Here is a 6,000-nt window from a genome sequence, read left to right on the forward strand (position 1 = left end):
CTGTTGGAAAAGAAGCACATCATTATGCATACCAGTTTTTCAGACATTCAGCTTGTAGTTTGATAAAACAGTGGAAAACATACTTTTGTGGCTTTTCACCTATGTCTCTAATGGATGCAGGTAGCCTGTAAATGGTTCACCTCCCAGGCCCTTGCTTGTAAATGTTTTATTACCCATGCACCTGCTTATACTTATCAAGGGTACCAGAACTTGTCAGAGATTAGGGATGCATGGCTAGGCTTAAAAAGGCCCTTGTGGTCATTAGCTAAGTAAACACATGTGAACCTATAGAGTTATACTTGTTAATATAGATTGATAAATTAATATAGATTGAGTCCCCCACCTTTACTCCCTGTTTTTGCAGCTGATAATTTAAATTGTGCTGCCTGAGTACTTTCTGCAGATTTAACCCATGTCTCAGTAAAGGCACAGATGTCTATATTCAGAGTGAGGAGAGCTTGTATGGTGTGTAAGTTCTTGTTTAGGCTCCTAGTGCGGTAAAACCTTTAGGTTTCTATGGGATTTATTTGTCATGTTAGTAGGTTTGTCAATTTCGCATTGTCAAAAAAGTCTCTAATAAAGTGGATAAAGTTTTAGCCAATATTCAGAAGCTTAGGGGAGACAGGTGCAGACCATCTTTTGCAAAGCAATGTGGTTTGTTAACCATGCCCATGTCAAACAATGACATAAGGCATGATTGAGCCAGTGTTTGGCTTCCACCATCATCAGAGTGAAACCGTTCCCCAACATCAAGCTGCTATATAGTTACAATGGAGGACCCTAATAACATTGCAGCTATGAAAACACAACTAAATCATGTGAAGTAACTATGTAAGACTCTTCACCAGTACTTAGACCTGTGAATGACAAAATACTATCTCTTATAGTGGTGCATCAAATTAAAAGTTAACATACCTTGTGCCAATGCCCTGCTCACCTGCAGCCCTGATGTTTCTGCAAAAAGAAATTGTCATGGTTGCAAGCTGTAGTATGTCACACATTAACCTACTGTGGCAGATACTTGTCCATGTTAAGAAATACCCATATGTGACATCACCAGCAGATATTCTGCATGGGTACTTGTCCAGGTTAAAAAATACCCACTTGAGGCATCATTGACAGATGTTCTGGGTGGATACTTGTCCATTTAATAAATACCAACTGGGGCATCACCAGCTGGTATTCTGGGTGGTCCACTGAGCTATGCACCAATATCCAAGACTCTACTATGGATTTTTGGACTATATAAACTCCCATACAGAAATGCCAGTGACTCCTACATCTCTGTTAATGGTGGTTTGGTTGATGTGTCCCTGTTCCAGGTGAGAAGCCTGACTTTTGAAGCACTTATTACATTGGTAGCCTGATGTCTCACTTAATCATGCATCCTGCTCTGGCCAGCAATAGCACAGATGTCATTAATTACTTCCTGTGAGGTGTAGTTGTGATGGAGCTGTTCATATTTGACATGACTAATCATGTCAGCTGTGAAGATGACAGACCTGTAGTGATGTGTCATTCTCTTCATGGGAGAACTTACTTTTCCATTCTTTACCACATTCTTGCATTGTGCTCTGAAATGGAGAAAAAACATATTTGAGAACATCAGAACCAACATATGTCTACCCAAATGTAAAGTGTAGAAAGCTAGTGTGGCAAGAACTATATGGCCTTGATATAACTATGAGAAATGTCACACAGGTATAGGGTATGCATGGGCATATGTGTTTCCTTAGGTCTTACTAGACCCAATCCCCCCTTCATAAAAGTGTAACATACATGAGACAACATGTAACAGCCTCTCACGTTATTGCACAGCTGATCATACACATGCCACCAGGAAAATGTGCCCTCTGGCCATGTATATCACAACAAATGGGTGTATTTGTGGACAAGTACTTTCTTCTCACAGACCTATTTAGTCTCCCACCTTAACCAAGTGGCAAGTATACAAAGGACATTAATAACCAGTCACAATGACTTGCCAGCAAATTTTACCTCAACCCTTCTAGGTGCATCATCTACTAATATCTGCATAAGCCTCCCTTCCAAATACAACTATAACCATAACCACAACCATTAGACAATACAAAGTATAGCAAGTGCTGTAAGAATTAAAACCCTGTACACACCTTCAGAAAACTTTTGTATCGATAGATATTGAAAACCTTTATGCCTGGCCTATTGGTCTACATAGATTATAGTTACAGACATAGCAATAATAAATGCATTGCAAATCACTGTGCTACTCAATAGAAATATTCTATGTAATCTGCCATGGCAGTGTACACAAACAGTCAATGTAATATGCCCACTCACACTACCAGCATAGATGTCTTTCAGCAACAACCTAAAAAAACTGTCCAACTTTTTACTTACCTCAAAATCCTCAGCCAGAGGTAGAGGCATAGTGCTTTGTTATATTAACTCTTTGCTAGTACACTTACCTTTCCGGCACAAAATTTGATCTCAAAAGTTCTGTTCCTAACCAGTCTTGCATTATGCAGTGAAGTCCATGGTAGATGTGGGAGCTTATATCACACAAGTAGTGAGGAAATCATGTTAATGAATGCACCTAAATTGCATGTTTTTCTTATTGCAGCAATGACTGGTGCCACACTAAGAGGCTCATTCACCTACTTGCACTCAGATGAGTTTCTGCAAAGTGCATGGCACAAGCAGGACTGGGACAATGACAAGCATAACTAAATGTATTTAACTTTTGTATCCTGCAGAGGTGCTAAAATCCACAAAGATTATTAAATAGTGTGTAGCTAGCAAACACTATCCATGCCAGTGTTCACACCCGTGATGGCATGTCATCCTTTTGTAAACTAAGCAATTGTCAAACAGCAAATGGTTACTCTTGCTAGTTGCCCAACGTTGGTGAAAAATCCAAAATGCAAGACTGCAAGAGGACTACTGTAGTTCTCTGGAATATGGCCAGCTGAATAACCATGTCATCCCAGGATACTGATCTTGACAGAGCTCCATGGTGGTGCAGCAAAGAACACAAGATCTTTCTATTACTGTTGCTTAGGGATGACAAGGTATACCTAACTGTGTACTCACCTAAGAATCACCAGTATAAAGTATCTGCCTGGTAAAATCTTGCCTGGGTGGCTTCAGATGCTACTGGCATACCTCAGGTGAACACTGCTGACACCAGTTCACCAACCTGTTGAGGCATCATCCTGACCTTCTTAGCCAGTGGGAAGAAGAGGTCAGGGCAAGGACCTCTAAGATGTATAGTAAGTATTTCTAATAGCTGACTGTCGTTCACATTTTCTTGTAATTTAAATATGTTAGTATTGGAGATGGTATTTATGATTTTTTTTCTCTCTGTTTATCTCAGGATACTGTTTTGGAGAACAAAGTACTTTACTGGAGAAGAATGGTGCAGCTCTCCATGTGAAGGGGTATGGATGGTTCTTAATATATTTTTGTTAATATTCATTATACAGTTGTCAGTTCTATGTGTACACTGCCAGAGTGTGTACCACCAGAGGTGTTAGCATTTAGTTACATTATTGTCTGTTACATTTGCAAGTATTATTAATTGCACCTAAGTTAGGAACTATGGGCCGGATTCACGAAGGCTTGCATGGAGTCTAAGACTAGAGTAAGACTCCATGCAGCCAACATGTCTACCGAGTGATCCAGAAACAGCCGGCAGGGGCATGCAAGAGAGCTCCTAAAATGACTCTTGCATGGACAGGGTTAGTTTATGCAAATTACCTCATTTGCTGCTGAAAGCTATGCAAAGGAGGTCAATTTGCGATCCAGGAAACACTAACCTGTCCGAGCAAGAGTAGTGTTATTTGCAGAAATGTACTCGGTTGGCAACTGAGTACTGTTCTGCAAATAGCAAAACAGAGCCATGACAGCTCCAAATAAAGGATGCATCCAGTTGATGAAGCATGCCAGTGGCCAAATATATGGCCATTGGCATTTTGATGTGTTTCAAAATAATAAAAAATATTTTTTTTTCCTCGATCTTCGATGTTTAAGCATAGAGCAGCACTGCGCAAACATGCGGCACTCTAAAAACCAGAAAAACAAAAAATAAAAGCCACAAATAGGGATTTTATTCAAAATAGTCATCTGCCATGCATGTGAATGGCAGGCTGAAGACAACATGGCTACTGACTAGAGGTTGCTAAGGGGGGAAGCTCAGTGTGAAACATGTAACCAAGCATTAGTAGGCAATCTTATGCAAATGAGGATAAGGATAGTGAATCCCAATTTTTCCTGCTATGTGAGCCATGTCCCTAGAGTGTAAGAGTAGGAAAAAGGGAGTAACAGAGTAGAAGATTGGTGACATCATGAGGGGGTATGTATCAAAAAGACTGTAAGCTTATTGGAGCAGAGTGGCATGTATTTGCTGTGATTTACTCAGGACTAGGAGAGGTGTGTCAACAGTTGTGTAAACTGAAACCCAGAAACCAAAGGTGTATGCCGTGGCTATCACTAAAGTTTCTTGCAAAGCTGCTTACACTGTGTGCTTGCGTGTAAACCCATCTAAGCCTGTGTGCGCGGGTGTGCACCCATGTAAGCCTGTGTTAGGCTGTCTAAGCTTGTATACACGAATGTGCACCTGCCTAAGCCTGTGTAAGCTTGTGTAAGCCTGTGTGCGCGTGAGTGTTTGGGCTTGTTTGCGTGGTGCTGCCCCCTGTGGAAACAGAAAGGGAAAAAGAAGAAAAAGAAGTAGTAGGAAGTTAACCAAGGAGAACTAGCAGAGCTGCCAGGTGAAATCAATCAGAATCAGCCAATTATACAGGCAGTACAGTAGTCCAGCCCAGTCCAGCACTTAAAACTCTGCAAACAACATTCCCCCATGTTTTTCTCAGAAACACTGCAACACTGCAGTCAACAAAAAGAAGTGAAAACTTAAAAAGCTTAAACTGAGACATAAAAATGTTAGTGGCTGCCATTGCTGTTATAAGGCAACATGTGCAAGATGCTGAGGGTGGTGCCATTGTGACTGCTGCTGAGCAACCCACAGTGAGGAGACAGAGAAGAGTGTACAGACTCGGGGTAACCTACCAGGGGCTACATGAGCTGGAGATAGTGGAGCACTATAGAGTGGACAGAGAGCTCCTGCAGCAAATTGTTGAGCTGCACAGAACCAACAGAGGGGAACCCATCCCAGTGGAAACCAAGGTATGTGTTGGCCTAAGAATACTAGCAGCAGGTACCTTCCAGAGACCAACCGGTGATATGATGGAGATTTCACAGACATCAGCATCAAGGGTACTGCACGAGTTCCTGAATGCCACGTCAGCACATGTCGGTGATCATGTATATTTCCCCAATTCCCGTGAGGTATTGGCCAGCAATATGCATCTCTTTCAGCAAATAGCGAAATACCCTGAGGTAGTGGGTGCAATTGGCTGCACGCACATAGACATCAAAGCACCAGCTGGTGAGCAGGGTAGGGCCTACATCAACCGCAAGGGCTTCCACTCCATCAACTGTCAGGTCATGTGCGATGCCCGGGGCATAATACTGAATGTATGTGCTGGCTGCCCTGGAAGCTACCACGATTCCCATAGCTGGCATCTGTCGCAGCTGTACCAGACATTTGCAAATGGGGACATCCCTGACAGTCACCTAGTAGAGGATGCTGGATACACACTGGAGCCGTGGCTGATGACACCCATCAAAAATGCACACACACCTGAACAAGAACTCCATAATGAGACACACGCACAGACACGAAATGTAATCGAGCGTGTGTTTGGGATGCTCAAGTCACTGTTCCGGTGCCTGGACACATCTGGTAGGGCCTTGCAGTACTCAGCAACTACATGTACCCAAATTGTCATGGTATGTGCCATGCTACACAATATGATCCTGTGAAAACAGCTGCAGCAGGAACAGCATGGGGCAGGGCCAAACAGCCCCCCACCATTGCCATGGCCTGCACAGGCACAGTGTGACATAGAGGAGGAACAACCTGAGCCTGCCCCAGTAGGCAGAGAAAGGTGTGCCCAGTAT

The sequence above is a fragment of the Protopterus annectens genome, chromosome 3.part0 (genome assembly GCF_019279795.1).
Source record: "Protopterus annectens isolate FY-2018-M chromosome 3.part0, PAN1.0, whole genome shotgun sequence".
In the NCBI taxonomy this organism is placed as follows: domain Eukaryota; kingdom Metazoa; phylum Chordata; order Ceratodontiformes; family Protopteridae; genus Protopterus; species Protopterus annectens.